At 36.8% G+C, this 25,326-nt stretch overlaps 1 protein-coding gene across 2 annotated transcripts in view; it reads right to left on the minus strand.

The window, feature by feature from the left end:
- Window positions 1-14,040, minus strand: part of LOC105841398 (uncharacterized) — a 379,110-nt gene extending 365,070 nt beyond the window's left edge. For both annotated transcript variants that reach the window (XM_038020224.2, XM_038020222.2), the window contains exon 1: window positions 12,105-14,040. The gene's annotated coding sequence lies outside the window, so the exon portion shown is untranslated. The remainder of the gene's footprint in view (window positions 1-12,104) is intronic.
- Window positions 14,041-25,326: the final 11,286 nt, after the last annotated feature.

The raw sequence follows: 25,326 nt of genomic DNA on the forward strand, positions 1-25,326 counted from the left end.
ACGTCCGGTGCGTTCGTGTCTGGCGATGCGGCGGGGTTCGGGTCCCGCTGGCGGATGCCAGTTTTTCTGGTGAAGTGCGTGCTTGACAAGTGTTTGCGGTTGGCTTCCGCAGTGTGGGAGTAACATCGTGTAGGAGAGGTGGAACCCGCAAAATTGTAGTTTGCGTGGTGGCTGGTAAGATTCGCTGTGGTAAAAAGTTTGCGTGGTGGTAAAATGTCTTGTGAGTCTGCACAGGTAGCCGGAGGTGAGTCTTCCGCGGTCGCGGCCTAACCAGTCCGCGAGAACCGGGCAGATCGCCTCGACGGTACGGAGGCCGGCCGACGGGTCCGCCAAACGACGAGACCACGCCTCCAGCACGGACTGCCGAGATTGGAGCCCCCGCGCTCCAGCTACACTTGCGCTAGGGCGCGCCACCTCGTAGGAGACTGTGAGGTATCCTTGAATGACTCTGACTACGATCGCGCGCTGCCGGCGTCGCAGCGTGGCGACTTTCTCGTGGGTAAGGACGTGGCACCAGACGGGTGCTCCGTATAGTGCCATCGACCGCACGAGTACCATCACCCTGCCTATTTCTGCCGTGAAGCAGTGTGTATTTCGGTTTGAATGGTGGGGCAGCGGTTGTAGCTATGCTAAGACCTTGGAACTTGTATCTCGGGATGGATGCCGCGTTTGCGTTGTGGATGTCTGTGGGGTCCAATAACTACATGGCACCGGGTGGGTTGTGAGCTCGTGCATAGTCCACCCATCTAAGCAAAAACATTGCTACGAGTTGCCGCCGAGGCAAATTGATGGCGCGATGTCATCTACGGCCGCGAGCAACGCAGCAGCAGAGCGACGCTGTGACGTGCCAGTAGCTGCGTAACATCGGGTATTTTGGTAAATGAGAAAAATCTGGTGAGTCGTTTTTATTTTTATTTGGAATCTGGTGCCGAATGTTCTCTTGTCGAGAAATCTATATGCGATGGTTCTCATAAAGAGACTGTCGATTAGAGTCACAGGGATGACTGTCGATTAGGGTCACAGGGATGACTGTCGATTAGGGTCACAGGGATGACTGTCGATTAGGGTCACAGGGATGACTGTCGATTAGGGTCACAGGGATGACTGTCGATTAGGGTCACAGGGATGACTGTCGATTAGAGTCACAGGGATGACTGTCGATTAGAGTCACAGGGATGACTGTCGATTAGAGTCACAGGGATGACTGTCGATTAGAGTCACAGGGATGACTGTCGATTAGAGTCACAGGGATGACTGTCGATTAGAGTCACAGGGATGACTGTCGATTAGAGTCACAGGGATGACTGTCGATTAGAGTCACAGGGATGACTGTCGATTAGAGTCACAGGGATGACTGTCGATTAGAGTCACAGGGATGACTGTCGATTAGAGTCACAGGGATGACTGTCGATTAGAGTCACAGGGATGACTGTCGATTAGAGTCACAGGGATGACTGTCGATTAGAGTCACAGGGATGACTGTCGATTAGAGTCACAGGGATGACTGTCGATTAGAGTCACAGGGATGACTGTCGATTAGAGTCACAGGGATGACTGTCGATTAGAGTCACAGGGATGACTGTCGATTAGAGTCACAGGGATGACTGTTGATTAGAGTCACAGGGATGACTGTTGATTAGAGTCACAGGGATGACTGTTGATTAGAGTCACAGGGATGACTGTTGATTAGAGTCACAGGGATGGCTATCATTGAACACTTGTAGTCACAGGGATGGCTATCATTGAACACTTGTAGTCACAGGGATGACTTAGTTACTATGTACATGAATTGTACGGGGAGAACTTGCAGCAGTAGTAAATCACTTATTTTCGTTTGTGTAATCTTTCAATGTCGTTATAGAATTTGTGATGACACAAGACTTTTATTTTAGTAGAGTGGTCAGATATGGCCGAGCGTGAATGATACTGTGCGGTATTGGCTTTTGTTTCAGATTAACACACGAGGACGTGTGTAACACAGGATGGCCGTGTCGCATCCGGGTCAATAGTTCGGAATATCAACGATACACAAACGTTAAAGTGACAGAATGGCCGTGTCGTGGTTGACGACTTTTAGTAATATTAAGACGGTGGTTTTGATTATTATTTTAAATGATGAAATGTTGTTTTGATAAATATCACAAAATGAAGGGTAGACTCCGTAACGCCACAGTTATAAAATGGCGGTACGTGGACAGAGTCGTGGCATTCCGTGTCAGACAGTCATTCAGTCCGTATCGGACGGTCGGTCCGTCTCAGTCAGTGAGTCTCTGGCAGTCAGTCAGTCGGTCTGTCGGTATGTGCAACGAAACTGTCGGTTTACCCTGACATTGTGAAAGTTGTGTGTGTTGAGTTTCAATAATTATTATTCAAAAGGTTTTATTGACTTTTTATAAACTGAGTTCAACCAAATACGAGTGATGACGGAAACTACCGCTCAGCCATCCCTGGCGCGCTGCCGCCGACATATATATCTAAACATATGTGAGTATGTATGTCGGTCTCTGGTATCTATAACACAGAGAATTCCAACTTGGGGCCGGATGAAAGTACGTGATTTGTTCCCCGTTAATATTATTAGAAAAAAAAAAAGTGTCCAACCGAATCGAGGGCATACACTGATGATGGGTAACGAAACTCGTCTAGTGACAAAATCTTTTCGTGACAAACAGAATGACGAATCAACGTGCCGCTTCTATTTTCGTGTCGGGTATTTTTTTCCGTTGATCCAACCTTGACTCATCTTTGCATTCACGATTTTCATTTATTTTGGCCTTTTTATAGATACGTAATTATGAATTCCAACTGTGAAATATTAGAAGTTAGACCAAGGAGGAAAGAATAGGAGGAGATGTAAATTCTCAGCGGTAGGTAATGGAGTTGTTGAGCCATATTATTGACTCGTCTCACAACAAAGTCAATGAATAAGTAATACAATCATAAATTGTCTTTCTTCTCTACCTCTCTTAGAGCATTCTTAACTCACTCTCTAAGTTTAACCTTCAATAAATACTCGAAGACAGGAGAGGAAGATTAAACATGTACGCTTTTTTATTGCCGTAGTGTTAAATGATTACCCGTAGAAGTTCTAACGTGAATTTCGCCTTCCAGAGACATAACATCAAAGTAAAAACGCCGGCATCTTATTATTATATCCTTGTTTCTACAGTGAACCAGTGATTCTTTTCTGGTGGTAGGACCTGTTATGAGTCCGCGCGGGTAGGTACCACCGCCCTGCCTATTTCTGCCGTGAAACAGTAATGCGGTTCGGTTTGAAGGGTGGGGCAGCCGTTGTAACTATACTGAGATCTTAGAACTTATATCTCAAGGTGGGTGGCGCATTTTCGTCGTAGATGTCTATGGGCTCCAGTAACCACTTAACTCCAGGTGGGCTGTGAGCTCGTCCACCCGTCTAAGCAATAAAAAAATAAAAAAATCGTTCTAATTTTGAGGATTTGACAGCCGTTATTGTTGAAACCCGTTTAAAAACTATAAGAAAGTTATAAAAATCGGCGTTGCGACATCAACGTTGTGATGCCTCTGGATTCCCGTAATCACATAGCCCTAGGCGAGCACTGAGCTGAGGCAATATACACAAAAAATTATCACTTGTTCCAATAGAGCTGATTGATTTGACACTTACAAGGAACACTTGACGCGCGAATACCTTCAATATCTTGTTGTATTTCACACATAAAAATTTTAGTGACAGCAATAATAGATACTAATGTTATTAATTATTGTCTATTGAAGAAGAAAAAATCGGGAACGTAACTATTCGTATTCCTGGAAAATGCAAAAATGTTTGTTTCTATTTCCCATGACGCGGTCATGACACCGTGATGACGCGCCACTACTACGGCTGTGTTCTTTTGACGTAGCTCTCTTGAAATGACAGGATTATAGGTAATATGTTTAATTATATGTTTACTGGTGGTACGGCTCTTGTGAGTCCGTACGGCTAGGTACCACCACCGTGCCTATTTCTGCCGTGAAGCAATAATGCGTTTCGGTTTGAAGGGTGGGGCAGCCGTTGTAACTATACTGTGACTTTAGAACTCATATCTCAAGTTGGGTGGCGGCATTTACGTTGTATATGTCTATGGGCTTTGGTAACCACTTAACACCAGGTGGGCTATGAGCTTGACTAAATGGGTATCTAAGCAACAACAAAAGGCCTAGCATTGTTTTAGTTTAATAATTATGCCATTAATTAAATTGTGTTGTTGTGAAATTAGAAAAACTAGAGGTCCCGCAGTAGTCAAAATTCGACTATAATTAATTGGAATTGTAAGTTTGTACACTATTATGATTGTATTTTATACTTCTATAATCACAAATTTTGCCAAGGCTACACTATAAAAAAATATTAAGAAAAACTACAAAGACAAACAATATCTAATCTATTCTCAATTTGACAACAGACGTCAAGAACAAAAGTTTGACAATAAATAGTATGCATGCGTGTGTGCGTCAAATAGATGGTATGTAGTGTGTGTAATGTTTTCTTTATTGATTTAATGTATCTTTTATGCATTTTTTGAAAAAAATATTAGCATTTTGCACTTCTTCTCTATATTCTCTATAACTGTCGAAAATTTCATAATCCTCCGTCCGCGCAATTTTCGTAAAAAGGGATACAAAGTTTTTGCTTCACGTATTAATATATAGATAATCCTTTATTGCTTAAAGTCATTTGATTAGACATTACAATGTGACTAACGCCACTGACCTTGAAAGTAGAATTTTCAGTGCAATCGTATAACAACTGTCACAACCTTCACACCTGAACAAATTACTATTTCGCGACTTAAACAGTTACGTGTTTGTGATGCCTATACGTACGTGATATAAAAAAAAAGACTCCCGATCGCCATTCAAAAATATTTTAATGTAAATTACATTTGCGTTGAAGTGATGCGTCGTGGCGACTTGAAAGAGAACCGTAATTACTCTAATACAGCTTGTTACAGCAAACACAATATAAACTCAAAGATGAAACTTCGACATCATATTTCAAAACGAACCGAGTCGAATTCGAGTGTGTGGAATTTGATAATACAAGACGATCAGAGTCACTTCGTATTGCCTATCTATGCCAATAAAAAAAACGGTCCTATCTCTTATCTGAAGATTCAAGACAACATCAGAAAGTATCGAACAAAATTACTTCATGCTATCAAAAATAATAATAATTAAGCAATTGAATATCAATAAGCCCCTTACAATTCGAAAAACAATGGCATGGAAACGGCCCAATGGAGACAATAGAAGGTCGTTGCTGCATCACAGCTAGAGAATTCGCTTTGGCACCCGTACTACATTACTTCTCTTAAGATCTGGCACAGCCGCAAATGTTACAGTCGATGATTGACTTGTAACGAACGCGTAAGGTGATCGCTTGAAACCAATATACTTTTACTGTGTCGGTTTACGTGTGTTATTTCAATGGAACAAACGTAATCTGATGTTGTTGTAGGCTGACGAGCTGAGCGTAGATATGACGCAGGACATTTGACATGCTTGTAGGGAGCACTCTTGCTCACACTCCACGCAATACTGGCCGTATTAGTATGGGCAGGAGGAAGAAATAGACTCTATCAAGATTAATGTTATTATAGAAATTATCAGCACCGTAAATATATTATTATATTTAATCCTATTAATAGGCAATTAAAAAAATTTAGTAAAAATAGAGTATTAATAGGCTGCATAGTCCCGATCCCGTTACCAAACCAATGAACCATTCTGGATTTACCTTGATAATCGCGATACTAGTGAAATTGAAAGTAAAAATTGTATTGCCTGTACAATTCTTAATTCTTTTTTTAAGTTACATTTTTAAATGCATAAATTTTAAAACTACTTTTAATCTATCATTTATTATTTTCTTTATAGCAATACTGACATTTGGAATACTTTACAGTTTTCGGTGTTCAGGGCCTCGGTATTGCTGACGTTCATGAGCATAGGTAAGCATTGGTAGCTCGTCTGTCTGCAAAGGCAGTAAGTCATTGACGACTATCCGACCGAATAAAGACGAGATTAAACCTTTGTAGTTGTATGTCCACGACTCACAAAAACCCTATTAATACCATAAATTTGTCGTGAATAAAACTAAATTAAGAATAGGAGTGATCTAAATTTTTTGAATTTTTTTTTTATTGCTTACCTTGATGGACGAGCTCACAGCCCACCTGATGTTAAGTGGTTACTGGAACCCATAGACATCTACAACGTAAATGCGCCACCCACCTCGAGATACAAGTTCTAAGGTCTCAGTATAGTTGCAACGGCTACCCCACCCTTCGAACCGAAACGCAACACTGCTTCACGGCGGAAATAGGTGGGGTGGTGGTACCTACCCGTGTGAACTCCCAAGGTCCTACCACCAGTAAAAAACACCTAACCTTGAGAACATAATAACACCTAAATTAAAATTAAAATAAATATTATAAGTAAATGAATTCAAAAACGTTTGTTGGTTTATTTATTCAATGTTCGTTGTGTGTCAATCGATAGCTCTCGGACGGTGCTATTAATGAAATGAATTATTTTTCGATGAAAAATCATTAACGTTCACATTACTTTGATGTTGTACTGTGTGGATTCGCAAAATTCACGTTGTGTTCGGTAAAAAAAGGACTAATATTCGTTTGCTTTTTTTTTTAAAATGTAAACACGGTTCGATTAATATTCGAATCAATGGTAATTATAATTAGTTCGGTTGACTTGTCTTCAATTATTACAGGACGCCAGAGAAATCAATACGCCATTTTTTCGACATGAGGACGAAATCTTAATTAAATTGTCTATCGCTTTTCCCACTTTTCAAATCAGAGACCTATCGTCAATTTGTGACCTTATACCCGAGTTTTTGAACCCTGCCTGCTTGGCTAAAGATCGTGGGTTCGTTTCCCACATCGGACAAATATTCATGTTATAAACAGCCGTTTAATATGTATATCTGTATATATTTGAACATATTATTATGTATATTATTAGGCTTTAGTTCACATAGCACAAAGAATCCTAGTTTGGGACCGTATATAAGATAACCGTGCGTGACCTGTTCGCGGTTATTATTGTTGTTATTCTATTATAGATGATCAAAAAAGGATATTCAAAATAAAAATATATAAGACAATATGAATAAAGCTTTTTGACAGCCGTTTTTTACCAACCGCTTCATGAAGCTCCTATAATTGATTATATTATGAATAAGACCGTAATAGTTGGACTCAAGTGCAGAAAAAATTAAATTCCAATTATATAATTCATGGTAGTTTATTTAAAGTCTATCAAAACGATTATTTCTTGAATTCTCTCTCTATACTCTAAAATTAATTATCGTGGTAAAGATACGTTGAATAATACTTTTGTAGTAGTCATTAATGAATGTTTAAATACAGTCTTTTCGCATTAAAAGTGTACAATTTCCAAAAATATTCTAAATTGAGTTAATATGCGGAATCATTTGGTATCATCAGTATTATTCTCATAAATACTGTCAAAAGAGCGTAGTTTAGTTTTAGTTTTTTTACCGCTTTTTAGTTTACCTATGTTTTCACTACTATTAACAAAATTAATACATAATTTTATCTTACTTTAAAAGACAGATAATGTAACTGGTAAAAAATTAAAAATAAATGTTGCAAAGATGATTAATATTAAAAATATCACATGTTAAACCTTTAAAACACTCACTCTCCTGTAAAATTAATAAGTTTTGAGATTATATAATTTTAATGCGAGAAGACGATATTATTATGTTCGGTAATTATGTTTTGCGATGAAAAAGTTAAGGAACATTGAGCTAATTGATTTTATTAATTTCCAATTTAACAGTAAGAGGCAGATGAGAGAAACATTACAACGTTTATTTCACAGTTGAACCGAACCTAAATTATGTTTAGTATTTTTATGTGCAATATGTTTGTTACAATAAGTGGGAGAGCGGAAAGCTCTTTTTATTAAGTATCCCGTCATCAATCGAAGCGTCACTATTATTGTTGGCAAGCTGAATTGAACTGTGAATAACTTTTTTTATAATTTGAATATAGATCTAACAAAATCCAATGATTATTTTTTCTAATACTTTATAATATATTTATCTGCGTGTTTGTTTTTTCGAGGATTAGGGGGCTTCGGGAGTTAGAGCAGATTTTGAAAGAAAAAATAAGTTTACAATCGTTGATTTTATGACCGACAACGGAGTAAATTATCAAGTATGCATAAAAAAATGGTAATAAAAACCAAGAAAATTTGCAATTTCAAATAACTCATAGATAAATAAAAATATTTTACTGCCCTTCAGGAGCCTCGAGTGAAAGTAAAAAAAAGGAACTTCGTTCCAAAAATTCAATCGACTGAGAAATGACAGAAAGTTGGTGCTGTTTGAAATAAATAATATTAGTCAATTCATTTTATATACTTAAAATCTAACAGACAGGACTACGGTACAGTTAATTTTTTAATCGACATTACGTCATCAGCATCAGTAATCTGTATATTGATTTAAACAATATCATCATTTTCCTTATTGCAGTATAATTATTTTTTGCGTTTATTAAATGAAAATAAAGTCTAAAATTGAATGACACTGTACGAAAAATATTATTTACAAATACGTTGGGAGCGTCATTGGTTTTAAGGATTTCTTTTTAATACGCTTTTATTAGCTTCAGACGTATTTAAGTTAGTATCTTACGTAACGGAATCTTTGAACATGATTTTGACCCCTTTCAAAACGTCGGATTAACTCGAAATTTGGCATACTTATTAAGGACCGATAATAATTCAAATATTAAAAATTCAACAAAAAAAGGAAAAATAAATAATAGTTTAAAAAAATACGATTTTAAAGAAAATCCGCGCTTTTTTTACAATAAAATCATTTTTTCTTAGACTATTTTTAATTCAAATTTATTAAAATTTATTTATATGTACTCATCGAAAGGGTATTGCTAAGTACTATTGTTATTAGGCGCAATCAAACTATACGTTATCTGTTTAATTCATTAATTTGTAAGACTTTGACTGCGTTCAAACCATCAAATTTCGTTCGCGTCAAGTTCTCGTAATTTCTAACCTAAAAAACTATGTTCCGTCCATAAATTTGTTTATTGTGAATGAGGAAATATTCATGGCGTCTTGTTTGTTTAAAACGTTCCACCGCAACAGAACGAAAGCTATTTTTATTGTGAGAATTTAGCGGATTGTACGATCTGAATGATTCAAATTCCTGCATCCACAACGTTCGGGTTACTTATTCAAATGTGAATTCTATTTTCATCTAATAAATAAAATGGTATCGTGTTATATTTTATAATACAAAATTTGTTTGTTCTTTGTTATTTTCTTTCAGGCGTTCATTTCAGTATTGTTTTTTCAATTGCCTTCGATTTAGTTGTCATGCTCGCAACCGATACGATTTAAAAACTTTGCTGGGATCCAGAGATATCTTTGATGTCGTCACACAGGCTGATAGGCACGTAACAGCTGTAGGATAAGCTACAAAACAGAACGCATTCCTTTTTCACGCCATAAATAGTATCTTTGTTTGTTTGTTATGCCTTTATACATAGTTTAGTAGAGTAGACTAGCCACGCCGCGCCTTTTAAGCCGCGCTGCTCCACGCAGCTTATGATTAGGCCCGGTGATAACGTATTGATATTGTTACTGCCATGGGAGACGCTTATGACTACTTTTATTGTTCATCTGTTAGCAGACACTTATAAAGATATATCTCCATATCAAAGTGTATATCTTAATATCAAAATGCTGTCTCAGTTAGTTACTTAATAGATGATGGCGGTGATTACATTCGCATTTTTTCTATTTTCCAATTAAACTAAAAAGGTTTGACTACTCCTAAAAAGCGATGAAATCCTACTTATGTAAAAATCTATTGTTTGTTTTTATGTTATCTAAATAATGGAAAAGGTTAGCAGATGTTTCATAATTGTCTGGTACAATATGTTCTATCAACAGTATTTTAATTTGACACACCGCGCTTGGCAGTTTTTTTTTAAATATATTTTGAATGTTCCGTGATAAACAAAATAAAACGGTATGAATGGTAAACGGTGTCATCGCCGCCCTGGCTTCGTCAGTTTTCTGTATATTTAATACATTTTCGAGGATTTTCTAGAATTATCTAGACGTTTTTGTTTCGAATTAGAAATGAAACTTTTTATAACGTATTTTAACGTAAACGTATTTCGATTGATTACAAAAACGTCAATTTATATAAGACAACATGAGCTTACTATAGTAACAAAAGGTGCAGGAATGATTCCAAAACATATTATTTCGTTTCATTCGTTACCTATATAGATAACCCTACTATGACACGGTATATAGTTCTTACAAATTCCCGTGCTGTGGCAAACCGTGTTATATGAGACTAGAAGTCGGTATAAAACGGAGAGCAATTGACTTCTTTTTTTTTTTATTGCCTTTCTAGGCAGACGAGCATACGGCCCACCTGATGGTGAGTGGTTACCGTCGCCCATGGACTTCAGCAATGCCAAGGGCAGAGCCAAGCCGCTGCCTACCGCTTAACACTCCACAAGCCTCGTTTGAAGAAGGACATGTCATAGCTTCTCAACTATGCATGTCTGTACCTATGTGTTTTTTACTTATTATACATAAAAATTAGCCGTAAAATTTCGATTGTTCCGATATATTTTGTGTTCATAGTGTATAATGGAATTCTCTAATTTTTACTGGTGGTAGGACCTCTTGTGAGTCCGCACGGGTAGTTATCACCACCGTGCCTATTTCTGCCGTGAAGCAGTAATGCGTTTCGGCTTGAAGGGTGGGGCAGCCGTTGTAACTATACTGAGACCTTAGAACTTATATCTCAAGGTAGGTTTTTTTTTTATTGCCCATGTAGGCAGACGAGCATACGGCCCACCTGATGGTGAGTGGTTACCGTCGCCCATGGACTTCAGCAATGCCAGGGGCAGAGCCAAGCCGCTGCCTACCGTGGCGCTTTTACATTGTAGATGTCTATGTGTTCCAGTAACCACTTAACACCAAGTGGGTTGTGAGCTCGTCCACCCAAATAAGCAGTGAAAAAAATCTCATTACCGTTTTTTTTATCGTGTTGTAGAAGTACCTTGTTATAAAATGGTATTGGGGATTTTTCTTTTCGTCTTAAAGTAGAAACATGTTGTAAATTACCGCGCTATAAGAGGGTTACCAGTATATCTATTGTAACAACGATGAATGCTACAATACTTATACGATAGATAAATAAAAATGGAATTATAATAAAAAAATTAAATACTTTTAATTAAATTATCAACCTCTTTCTTTCCAAGTTACTTTGTCTTGTGAATGAATCCTGTATTTGATCGAAATGTTAATGTATGATAAACATTTGATTGATTAATCATATGTATACAGGTTTGCTTTATATATATATGTATGTGGGTGTTCTATCCATATTTATATATTTTTTTATTTATTGCTTAGATGATTGGACGAGCTCATAGCCCACCTGGTGTTAAGTAGCTACTGGAGCCCATAAGCATCTACAATGTAAGTGCCGCCACCCAACTTGAGATATGAAGTTCTCAGTATTGTTACAAGGGCTGCCCCACCCTTCAACCCTGAGATACGAATCTTTTAGGCCACGATGACTTCATATATATCTTTAAATGTATTACTGGTGGTAATACTGGAGGTGGCTTTAAAAGTCTATTACTGGTGGTAGAACCTCTTGTGCGTCCACATAGGTAGGTACCACCACCCTGCCTATTTCTGCCGTGAAACAGTAATGCGTTTCGGTTCGAAGGGTGGGGTAGCCGTTGTGCTGCAAAAGCTGAGAATTTAGAACTTATGTCTCAAAACTTCTTTTAAAACTACGACCTCACGTCTCAAGAGGAGCGATCGTATTCACATTGGCATCTTTGGAATCCAACGACCTCCAATATTAGGTAAACCATGGCACGAACTACTCATAAACGCCAATAAAAAACAAACTTATTTTCTCTCCTTAGCTTCTACATATATTAGCATACTTGTAATAAATCATTCATATTACGTATTATAGAAATAACAATCGTTAACTGATTTAATAATATAATTCTTACCTTCAAATGATTAATAATTCACGCGCCAAAACTTCACCGAAACCCGTTTCCAGTTCGTACATCCTCACAATGTCACAACAGAATATTCCACAACACTGTTAACATTTGAATGTCGACACCTTATCTAAGTCCTTGCGAAATGTTACTGTAATACGAACAACCTCCAGGGAAATTTAGCCGCGAAAACAAAGTTCAGAATAAACACTGACAACCTTCAGATCCTTTTGTTACGGTAATACAAACGTATTAAACAAACACTTAATTCACTATCTGATCGTATCGAAATATATTTATACGTTAGTCACAACTATCGGAGAATTACAACCAATTTTCTAAGTCACAACTGAAACAGAAAATCCTTCTGTTTCTTTTATAATCACAACCATGTCGTATTAGCGTATAGTTACGTCTACATTCTGTCTGTTTATCAACTAGAAACTAGGTGAAAATTCACAACACTGCAGATATAAACATCGGTTACATCTTGTCGTTTTTTTTCTTTCTTAACTCCTAATTAATTCCTTATCAATTCACGGTTTAGTCGCTCGGTTGGTATTGGACGCGCGTCATCCCGTTCGGGGGTTCGCTTGGCAGTTTTCGGCACTAAGTTTAGAGATGTTCAGGACACGTGCGGCACATCTTAAAGACGGTACGCGAGATTCACGCGAGCACTCCGAAAATTTTCACTGAACACACGCCGCATTCGATCCATTTAAAAATAGTTGTGTTATCGCGAAGTTTCAGAAGTGTGGCGCGCGTTTCGGCCGAAGTCAGAATAAGGTTAGTGCCAGGTGATGTCGGAGTAGTTAGTGAAACTGTGTTTTCAGTTTTCAGACGCGACGTGTGTTCCCCGCACTGTTTGTGCTCCGTTACTAGAGGCACTCGCTCTACTGCATCTGCTGAAAAGCGAAACCTGTTGAAATAGGACGGGGGACCGCGCGAGAGCGGGACGAGAGCAGTTTTCACGGGGCCGCTTCGAGTTTCAGTTTATTTTGACGTACGCACGTGTGTGAGTGAAAAGTTTCGTGCGTACGGTCTCCGGATCGGTGTTAGTGAGTTGTGGAAATTTTCTACACGACGCCTTCCTTCAAAAGCCTCAAGATTTTCGAGGTGCGTGCGGATTCAACACAGAATACAGCATATAACGATACTATGGACGTACTTCATTACTGTCTCTTCGTGTTCAAGTTCATTATCGCGTTAAAAGAAATGTCTTTTTGAAACAATTTATTGATGATAATATTATATTGGTTATCATTTTATAATTAAATAGAATTTATTAAAAAAAATATTGTAAATTAAATTTATAAAATTTTCATAATCGAGGTCACTAAAAAAAACAGTTTTTAATAAACCACTCACAAATGTTGTATTGTAAATACCAATCATCCTTTTCTAACCATAGATTTTGTATATATTTTTTTGTATTAATTATAAAAATAGAAACCTTTCACTTCGTACATGCTGTTTTGTAATATTAAGATTATTTAAAGCACTTTTAATTATCTTATTTGTGTACAATAAGTAATACTATTTAATAGCATGGAAAATGATGGATATGAATAATGGATTAACCTTATTGTACCAAAAACGATATTAGACAATCATTACGTAGATATAACAAACCTTTGTTCCAATAAAAATATTTATCATCAAGCACTCAGGAACCCTAATACAGATAAGAGTTAAAAAAATGATTGCAAAACTATTATTTTTACGGAGCGCGCAATGTAAAGCACTTCAATCCCAAATGACGTTCTGAATTTGCAATCTGAAAGCAGCGCGGTAAATAACTGCCAATTTTCGCGTTATATTGCCGGTTCATAAAATTATAAATGAACTATGACTTTATCTATTTAGTAAATAAACAAATACAAAAACAGTAGTACAATAAGTTTTTCTTGTAAGATTCTCAATAAACATTCTTTCTTTAAAAAAAAAATTGTAATTAATTTTCGTTTCACATTTACAGAAACAAAAGAGGAAATCGAATTCGTAAATTGAATTTAAATCTTGATGTATCAGTGATTGTACTTTCGGTAGTTTATTTCCGCTGTGTTCCAGTTCGGGAAAAATCGTTTTGCACAACAAAATAACGAATGATCAAACTTCCAATACACAGCAGTAGTTATGAAATTACACCCTTACATAGAATTGTATTTGAATAAAAATGTTCACGATATAATTACCTAGTAACAAGTACTCTTCAAACTCAATTAATTCTTAGCAGCTGACCGAATTATTTAAGTCAATATACTTGAAGGGTGGGGCAGCCGTTGTAACTATACTGAGACCTTAGAACATCTCAAGGTGGGTGACGAATTTACGCTGTAAATGTCTATTGGCTCCAGTAACCACTTAACACCAGGTGGGCTTTGAGCTCGTCCACCCATCTAACCAATAAAAAATTTATAAAAAAACTATTTAAGATTTGATCGCGCGATCCTAAATTGCCTCCTGTCGAGTCGAAGGTACATCTGTAAAAACAATAGCAGTCGCTGCATAGTCAGAGAGCAGCTACACGGCGTTCGTAGTGCGTGAATGTCAAATCTTCGAGCCGGTGTGTTCACCACGAGCGGCAGTGTGTGTTCAATGTAATCAAAGAGCACGCAACTGTGGCAGCGAGAGAGGGCGAGATGACAACACGCAGTAGGGTGCGCACGCATCGCTCGATACACCCAGCGCCACCTCACTCACACTCCGAGCGAATCTATACAGAACGGCGACCGCCTCTGACAGCTAGCTCCAATGTAACGATGTACCCTTCATTATATCGGGAATCAATTGACAAATGAGGGCTCTGTGTGCCGGTCAGCACACGAGCGCACTGTCCCCTCAGACCTGAAAACGGACAAGGCCTTTGTTTATCTTTTTAAAGGGCTTCTAATGGAGAGGCGTCGTATCCCAAAATCCTACGGGCTCTTAGGACCGCATCTAATATTATTTCGCTTACAAATTAATTGACTGTCTTTCTATTGGTGTTTTATTTTACAATTAAAGTGTAAGATTGCGTATTTTCAAGTTGCCCTTTGATTTTCTTTGAATTAAGGTAGAGCTTTTGAAAAGAAACTCTATCATATATCCAGTACTCTGTAATAGCTTACTGATTAGTAAGCTTATAAAAGGTCATTCAAGTATGTTTATATCAGCTAACAAATAATATTCCGAAAATAAAGTTAATTCTTAACAAGAAAAAAAGAAAATTAGTTCAAACATAAGTTTGATTTTGTTATCAGAAAAAAAAGAAAAACCGATTTTCTAATATACTCTACAACTTAAAGAAATGAAAAAATAATTTTAGATTTTTCGAAAAGAAGTGGAGTACTATATCAATCGTATCAACAATGTGATGCCTTAGAGATGGGAAAAAATATTTTTCGATATCAAATTTGAACGATTTTTAAATTTGAAGTAATAAAAGCTTGCATCAACCTTTATACTATTACTGGTTTTAATAGATCTTATTGTGAGACCACATGGATGAGTACTAACATACTACTCGTTTCTGCCGCGAATCAGCCATAAGTTTGAAGGTGAAAAAGCTTTTATATGATGTATTAATGTTTCAAGCTGGGTGGCGGCATTTATAGTATGACACCATACCGATCACCACTGTCATAAATCAGAAAAAAAAGACAGAAAAAAAAAGAAAGAGAAATAGACAAAAAAAAAATATTGCTTAGAGGGGTGGACGAGCTCACAGCCCATCTGGTGTTAAGTGGTTATTGGAGCCCATAGACATCCACAACGTAAATGCGCCACCCACCTTGATATATAAGTTCTAAGGTCTCAAGTATAGTTACAACGGCTGCCCCACCCTTCAAACCGAAACGCATTACTGCTTCATGGCAGAAATAGGCAGGGTGGTGGTACTTATCCGCGCGGACTCACAAGAGGTCCTACCACCAGTAAAAAAGTAAAAGTAAAATTAACGCTTTCAGTTATTAATTTAGTATTATTAATTATTGCTAGTGTTATTAAATTAGAAGCATATTATTATATAAATTTAAACGATATACATATTGTATTAAAAGATTAAAAATACCAATGCCATCTATTCTACTTTTATTAAATTGGGTACGAATGCGATTATAAAACTTATGGTATCAATACAATTCTGCAGTTGCAATCATACAGACCTGATACCAAACATCATTAATGGATATTGATTCCAGCAATAAATCAAAATTGGTCCTCGAAGCACTAAAGTCATAACCACTAGACTAAACTAGCCACAAATCAAAATGATCCATAAAATAATGAAAAATGAAAAATAAAATAATGAATATAATGATCAATAAAATTTGCAATATAGGTAAATTAGTAGTTTTAAGATTTTTTTCTTTAAATATATTTGAATAATCATTAATAGTACATTACTTAACATGGCGACTGCCATAGAACATCATTTTCTACCCTAAAATACTCATCTATTTCGTTATTCAATTCAGTTATATCAAATCGTTAACATGATAAGTAATTATGGACCCTTTTCGTGAACAAAAAAAAACTGTCAATGAATATTTACGGCAACATTATCGATAGTGTAACATCACTATTGACCGAGAGCTTTGCCCGCCCGAGTCAAGTTGCAAGGGCACGCACGAGACGATTCACTCAAAAGCTTCGTAATGAGAAAGGGAGTCTACACGTAAACAAGCCCCGGTATTAGATATATTATTTGTTTTCTAAATAAAATGAAGCCTTAATAGCATTCGGTGTGCTTTAATGGATTACACTGGAAAGCTTGAACAGATAATTGTTGCTGTAAGCTTGATGTTTTTTTTCGGGTTAGACGGGTGATCAAGCTGACAACCCAACTGGTCTATAGGAGTTACCAGAGTTTATGGACACGAAAAAAATACAATCACTCATCTTGACATACGAGATCAAAGTGTTGGTCAAAATAAAACGACCATATATTTCGAACCTAAAGCAGAAATGAGCAGGATAAATATACCTACCCATCCTGTCTTACAATACGCCATAAGAAACGAGAAAAGAAGTTGTTCAATCAAAATATGAACGGTAGAATTATATTGTAATATTGTAATGGTAACACCTAAGTTCTGAGTTGCTAATTTTATGTTTGGCACTTGGCAACACTCTTATCCAGCCTTATAGCCCCGTGCATGGCAAGTTGTAATTTAAATTAATAAAATAAGAATAAACGCACATATTCAATATACGAGCCTGTATTTTATTTATACAGAAGTAAAAGTGAGAAAGCAGAGGTAATTTGTTTTTAATCAGTAAGAAAGTTTAAACTTAAATCTATCTTGATTTTAAAAGCTGACTGACAGTGCTTGTATATCACTGCTTGGTATTATGCCAGCGTGAGCCATTGAAATAAAAACTCATCTCCCGAGCTCATGTTAACAGTTGTTTCAGACGAAAAATCCCGTTTAGCATTGATACGCCAAACGCGAAAGGATGTTCCCACTCAAACTGTAATTCAGTCTTAAAAATAACCGATGAAACTAATTAATTCTTCGTAAAACAACCACAGAAATTTTGTCACGCTGCCAACGGACAACAATCGTTTTTGAGCTTCACAAAAATACATGCTGACACTTTTGTTGTTTCGTGCTTGTTATATTTGAACTTCGATAAAATTATTCCAGTTCGGAATATTGTCAAAAAAAAAAACAATGTTTTACGCCGGACCTTGAACGCAACATACAAACCGATCGAACGTCGAATGAAAACCGTACAATATTCGAAATATCGGACATTATGAAATGTAAGAGACAAAAGTAGATTAAGCGATAAAATTAATTTAAGCGTAATTATGTCTACGAATCGCAAAGGGGAAGGAGATAGAGTAAATAAAATAATTTATAGACATTATAAATCGCTTTGCTTATGCACTGTCCTTAATCTGTTAATATTATGAGTGAAAAATATTGTGTTTACATAACGCGTCACATTTGGGCTTGCACTACTTTCTTAACCTAAGCCTAACCTAATTAGGCTCATTAGGCTCATTTTCCCTACCTAATAAACCACAAAATAATCACGTAAAATTATAATTAGCGTAATTACTGGTGGTAGGACCTCTTGTGAGTCCGCACGGGTAGGTACCACTACCCTGCCTATTTTCTGCCGTGAAGCAGTAATGCTTTTCGGTTTGAAGGATGAGGCAGCCGTTGTAACTATACCTGAGACCTTAGAACTCATATCTCAAGGTGAGTGGCGGCATTTACGTTGTAGATGTCTATGGGCTCCAGTAACACCAGGTGGGCTCACAGTTCACAGCTCATCCACCAATCTAAGCAATAAAATAAAAAAATTACGTAAAGGATAGGCTCTCGGTGTTATTCTAATACGTTGTGATATCAACATCGTATTTTTATATGGATATACCCGCATTTCAGCATCATATGTCCACGTGCAGTGGGATGTATTGTGTGCCCACACGGGTACCATCAACTATCACGTTTCTGTCTGCAGTGAATCGTCCGGTTTGAATTATGGTCAGTCGTTAAACAGCACAATTGCTTCTTTGACCTTATTTCTCAAGCTCAGTGGCGGCATTCAAGCTTTAATGCCCATTGGCTCCGACGACTATAAAGCACCAAGCCCTTGTCTGGTATCAACAGTAGATCCATTATTCAATACTAGCTTTTGCCAGCGACTTCGTCCGCGTGGAATAGTTACTTTGGCATGACGCTAAATTTTACCCGCGACTTCATTTACAGCACTCAGGATTGGAACTTCATTACTGAACCGGTAGATGGCGTTGAAGAAGGTAGATTTAAGTTTTTTTTGACAAACCGTTATTTAATTTTTCGTAAAAAAAAATTTTTTTTTTTTTTTCTTAATAAAATTTATCCTATGTTACTTCTAATACCTCCAAGAATATGTGTACAAAGTTTCATGATGATCAGTTGAGTAGTTTTCGCGTGAAAGTGTAACAAACAAACTTACATTCACATTTATAATATATTAGTAGGGATCTATTTCAATATGCTACAGCTGATATAAATTGAATTTTGTCGATATTGAAGAAAATTATTTCCTGTGTCAGTTGAGTTGTCAGCGGCAGTGAAGTGCTTCAACGTAGAGAAATATTACACTTGAATTATTCGATTCCGTCGAGGTTAATGCTGTATACATCAAGGGGATATAACTTGAAATATATAGTGGGGTTATATTGATGTTTTCCTTTCTTTTGTAAGACATTTTGTTGCAACAGTGGAATTAAGCCAACTGTGCTGCTTAAAAAGAATTTGCAATTTGAATCTTAAGGTAATGCATATGTACCCTTAGGTGTCATTGGGAATGATTCTCTCATCTCATTTTGATCACCCCTTTGGGGCTTACGACAAAGGGAAGATCTTCCACCGAGCGGGTGATATTGCTCGATAGACCGAAGGTCCGAATGTTGTTGTTCGGAACTTGTATATATGCGCTTTATCTTGAAAATATCGTAAGCGAGATTCAGGCATCTGTCAATTATCTTGCGTTGTATGATGGCTACCCGCCACACCCCTTTACCCACCACTGAATGACAGTTTATCACTACTATTTAAAATCGCTATGCTTCTTCATTGTGAGTGTACCTTAATTGCGTACCTTCCGTCTCTGGAATAAAATCCTTTCCATGATGCTCCATGACCGTATGATATTCCTCAAACGACATTTAAAAGTAGTCCTCGGCGATCGACAGAGCCATACATGAGCGATGATAACCATTAACTATCAATTTATTATTTCCATGATCTGCCTATACAAGGAATAAATAAAATATGTTGAAGTGAAACCTTCAAAATTACCGATTTCACTCTATCACCAGTACATAATAATAATATGTAATACTATTTATTATATATATTAAACTAGCGACCCGCCCTCGTTTCGCTTCGGAAACTGTAATTTATTTTTAATTTCTCCACTATTTACGCTACTTTGGCCACGTTGCCCGCAGAGGTGTAGACAACTTGGAACGTCTGATGGTCACTGGGAAAGTAGAAGGAAAACGTCCTAGAGGCCGGAGCCCCAAACGTTGGTCTGACCAGATTTCCGAGCAAACCAGCGGACCACTTAGCGCTGCACTACACCATGCAACTGACCGGAACCGATGGAGGTTGACAGTCGACAAGCTAAAACGGAGTCACGATCCTCAGCAATGAGGGAGCGATGGAGAAGAAGAAGAAGAATTTAATGGATGTTATTATACATATAAACCTTCCTCTTCAATCAAACATGTGGTCTACTTAAAAAGAAATGAAAACAATTTTACCAACGCAATTGCTTCTGCTTGTAGATTGACGAGATTCGCGTATTAATTGGCTCCAGTAACTATTCAACATCGGCTAGACCTTAATATTGACTGTCTGTTTTCTATACTACAATCTATACTAATATTAAAAAGAGGAAAGATTTGTTTGTTTGTTTGTTTCGAATAGGCTCCGAAACTACTGGACCGATTTGAAAAATTCTTTTTCCATTAGAAGCCGACGTTGTCCCTGATGAACATAGGCTACTTTTTTTATTTTATTTTTTATTTATTTTTTTTGGTTTCATGTGTTTTAATGTTTCCGAAGCGAAGCGAGGGCGGGTGGCTAGTCGTTAGTAAAAACAAATTTAACTTCAATAATATTATCGAGAAACTTTTTAGGCGTTTTGAGATATAGGTAAATTCCGTATTTAAAGAATTTGTTCGTGTCGGTCAAGTGTCTACATTTATAAAAAACTTCAAGTTCGACAAAAAGTTTTGTCATCGCTCTACATGCAAACGTAGGCACAGCATCATTCGTAATTCTCAAACATAAACATTTTATACACTTTTAGATTGCAGATACATTGTAGGAAAATAAGCGATTTAATGGGAATGTTTTCTTTTTTTTTATAAAAATGTCACCGTCTTTTATTTCTTTTTTTTTATGCTTACATGGGTGGCTAAGTGGTTACGGGAGGCCATAGACATCTACAAAGTAAATGCCGCCACCCACCTTGAGATGTGAGTTCTAAAGTACAATACAACAGCTGCCCCACCCTTCAAACCGAAACGCATTACTGTAATTACGCAAATTATAATTTTTGCGAGTTTGATTTTTATTACGTGATGTTATTCCTTCACCGTGGAAGTCAATCGTGAACATTTGTTAAGTACGTATTTATTAAGTATTTCATTAAAAGAATTTGGTACCTACTTACCTGCGGGATTCGAACAACGTTGCATCGCTAGATACGAATGCACCGGACGTCTTATCCTTTAGGCCACGACTACTTCAAACCGTTGTGTCGTGAAGGGCCTACTCATTTCTGGTTAGAAAATTTTTTTGCGCATAAAGCCATAGGATTTTAGATAATTATTGTCTGTCCTAATAGAAGGTACGTGTGTTTGATCTCGCCTCTCCTTGAGCAACTTCTACTGGCTACTGTCCATATTACCCTATCTAAATAATTAATTAATATTTTTAATTTAGTAATTTATATTTTTTTTTTATTAATTTTATTTTATTGTTTATGAAAATACATACATGTGTTACAGCAACCCTTTTAACATGAATTTTATGTGCTCGCTTGTGTGTTTTTTTTATTATTTGACAGTTTACATCTGCGAGTTTCAGTAAAATTCACATCATTATTAATATTTCCAATTTTTTTTTCCATTTGATAACTACTCTTACAACGAGTATTATTCTTCAGTCCTTTTAAAAGCTTCCAATAATTATCTAGCTTGTAAAATTATTCTTGTTTTATTATTTGGAAACAGAGCTTTAAAAAAAATTAATGACCTAAGTTTCCCTAGGTTCTTATTATGACTCAACTATATGGCTTTCCGGCTATAGTCTATTATTATTTAAATGAAAAGTACGGTTTCTGATTCTATATTTATACGAAACCTCAGATCTTATCACAGTGTCTGCCTTCTTACAGCACACAAATGCCAGCTGGCACTGACTTATCAGGTTGATTGTTTGACAATCAATGCACTACATTTAACATTATAATTAAAGAAAAACAATTCGGTTAATGAGAATGACATTCTTTTATTTGTAAATAAAGAATCATTCTACAGAACGTACCTATGATACAAAAAGGCATTTTGTCTGGTAAGTGTTTTCGACAGATCTCAAAGTTACAGGCCTAGTTAGAAAATTGTCTGTTTCAACATTATAAAATTAAACAAATTTACAATAACAAATACGCTTTTTATACATCATTGTAATACGTGTTTTGGTAAAATTTCAACTCTAATCAAATTATAAATCAGAATCTAGACGTCGAGACCTCTTAGATATTATTGAATCGACATTTTTGAAGTGAAACTTCTTTATAGACGTAAGGAGGAAAAAACGTATGTAACGTTTTTCGGTTACGCGCCATCTTAATTTCTTCCGTTACGCGCCATGTTTATTTTATTTCTATTTAGTTTTTTATCAACAGATGTCGCTGCACGTAAATTCAACAATTCCTGAATCGCGGTGACGACATGTTACACAGTTGATAGACGTTCTTGTATTTCTCTTGCTAAATCATACCTACCTCGCGTCGGGACACCGTGATCATGCAGGCGGTACCCCCGGGGTGCGGCTGCTCTATTGCACGGCGTAGTGGTTGACCTTTGCGAATATTTTTATATTTTATAAGGTACACTTCTACCGTGTGTGACTTTGCACACACACACATATTTTTATTTTTTGGCTGTGGATGCACATCGAATTTGCGAGATTCAAGCAACTGTCATATACCTTGTATTATGTGATAGCTACCTTCAACCTTCATCCTTCAACCAGGGACTCATGATTGCTGCTTCACAACAGAAATAAGGAAAACAGTGACACCTACCCGAGGGATTGCGATACGATCAACAAACACTGGTTACGTTTTTAAGAGATTGCAATGATACTATTTGATTGTTAACTACGATCTCGTACCGTGCGTCACTCTGAAATATTAATTTAAATACGTATTTATAAGTACTTTTCAGATTTTTTTAGCAAACTTTACACTTAACACTTACACTTACGTTTACATTAATTGAAATAATCCATGTAGATTTGGCGGAACTTACATTACAATGTTATGTTAAGACGTTCAGTGCATTCGTCTCGAGCGATACAACTGTGTTCGAACCCCGAAACCCGTAGGCAGGTACCAATTTTTCTTATGAAATACATATTTAACAAATGAAAGAATGTTATGGTGTAATAAAAACAAACCCGCAAAAGATTCAATTTGGATAATTAGTAGTGGTGGAGGGAAGTATGAGTACCTGTCTGCAAGATATGAACAGTGGGATCGTCGCGCAACCTGGATAGTCGCACCGTTTGATTCAAATGGATGGGATATATTTCCTTTTGGTTCGCATACATCTATCAACTTATTCACTTAATAACTGGTAATTTTACTGGCGGTAGAACGTCTTGTGAGTGAGCACGGGTAGGTACCACCACTCTGCCTATTTCTACCGTGAAACAATAATGTATTTCGGTTTGAAGGGTAGGGCAACCGTTGTAACTATACTGAGACCTTAGAACTCATAGCTCGAGGTGGGTAGCGGCATTATAGATGTCTATGGGCTCCGGTACCACCACCACTTAAGACCAGGATTGCCATGAGATTTTTCACCCATCTGAGCTATATAAAAAACTGGTAACAAATCGCGCACGGTCATCCGGTCACAGATGAAGAATCCGTGGATATGGGTAAAACATACTTATATACATTTAAATATATACACATATAGATTATAAACACCCAGACTAAGAGCAAACAAAACTGTTCATCACACAAATCTTCGTCAGATATGGGAAACAAACCCAGTAGGTACCCTTGGAGTAACAGTTAGGGGCGCTAATAACTGAACCACTGAGTCCACCAGTCAGAGAGTTACTATTATTATTATTTATTCATATGTCTACATAATAAGTCAAAATTAGAACCGAACTAGACGATAAGCTCTCTGTTTCTGCATAAAAAGGGACTTTAGCACAGTAACACCTAATGGATCAACCAAGAAAACATAAAAACATTCAACAAATCATTAATGAGGAAAACATCTTCTTTGTTTATCTTTTCAAAATGAATCAAAACTTTTTGTTTTGTACATATTCTTTGGATTTCGTGGATTTGGATGATCTTTGGATTTTATGACATACTACTTTAACATACGTACTACTATTAATTAAAAACTATTTTTTTACGGGTTAGTCTCAGGTTTATTATTTTCATTTTACTGTTTTGGTGGTCTCGGGCGAATTAAAGTTTGATTCGTCAAGGTTTTAATATTGTGTTAACTACAGTCTAACTTTTATAAAATATTCATTGTCATTAAGGTTTTCTTGCACAGGGTGAGAACTAAGAGTATGTTGAGTTCCGGCAGCTTGGGTTCTCATCTTCACGTTCCGAGGATCTCACGATTTAATTAAGCCTGTAGGAGCTGGCCTCTTCTCGGTGAAGGTCATGACGCGACCAGAGAGAATTGAGGCTGCGCGGCGTGCTATTTCCAAATAGCGCGCTGTGTATAATTGCTGTAAGACCAGTTGGCGGTATATCGCGTTAACTAACAGTATCTATAGGTCTAACAGTATATATAGGTCTATCAGTTCAGCAACTGGAGATTTCATCTCCACGATAAGACGAACGCAGTTGTTAGGTAATCGCTACATCTTTTCTCTATTAAAGTTAGGATGAATGTTACTATAATGCCTTCGCGCTCCATACGAGGAATTTATTTGTTTCTTTAACAGAACATTCGGTTTTTATTAAACCTTTCTAAAATAATTGACACCACCTCGCCGTCCAGATGATTTTGATCAACGTAAAAGCATTATTCAATTAAATTTTACCAATATAATAATTTAATTTCAATCATTTCATTTCATTCATTTCAATCATTTTAATACACAAACTGGGGTTCCTAAAACACAATCCCAACGTAATTTCCTTGTACGTGTAATTAATGACTTAGTGAAGGTTTGCCGGTTACATAAATAAATATTCATTCAAGAATGTGACGCGTGCTAGGGGCACGCGCCGAACAATCTACATTATAATACAAATTGTGATTCACTACCATTCAAGTTTCTTTCCCACATAAATCGGTATTCCCCTAAAGGTAATTTACAGCAATAAACAGTCGCAGCGTATTTAAGGTTTATTTTGTAAATCGAAATACGTTTTTGGTGTACCTCGTCAAACTAGTTATGAGAGGTTTCCGAATTTTAATTATTTCACCTTGGCATCGCTGCTTTGATACATCTACAGG

The sequence above is a fragment of the Bombyx mori genome, chromosome 25 (genome assembly GCF_030269925.1).
Source record: "Bombyx mori chromosome 25, ASM3026992v2".
In the NCBI taxonomy this organism is placed as follows: domain Eukaryota; kingdom Metazoa; phylum Arthropoda; class Insecta; order Lepidoptera; family Bombycidae; genus Bombyx; species Bombyx mori.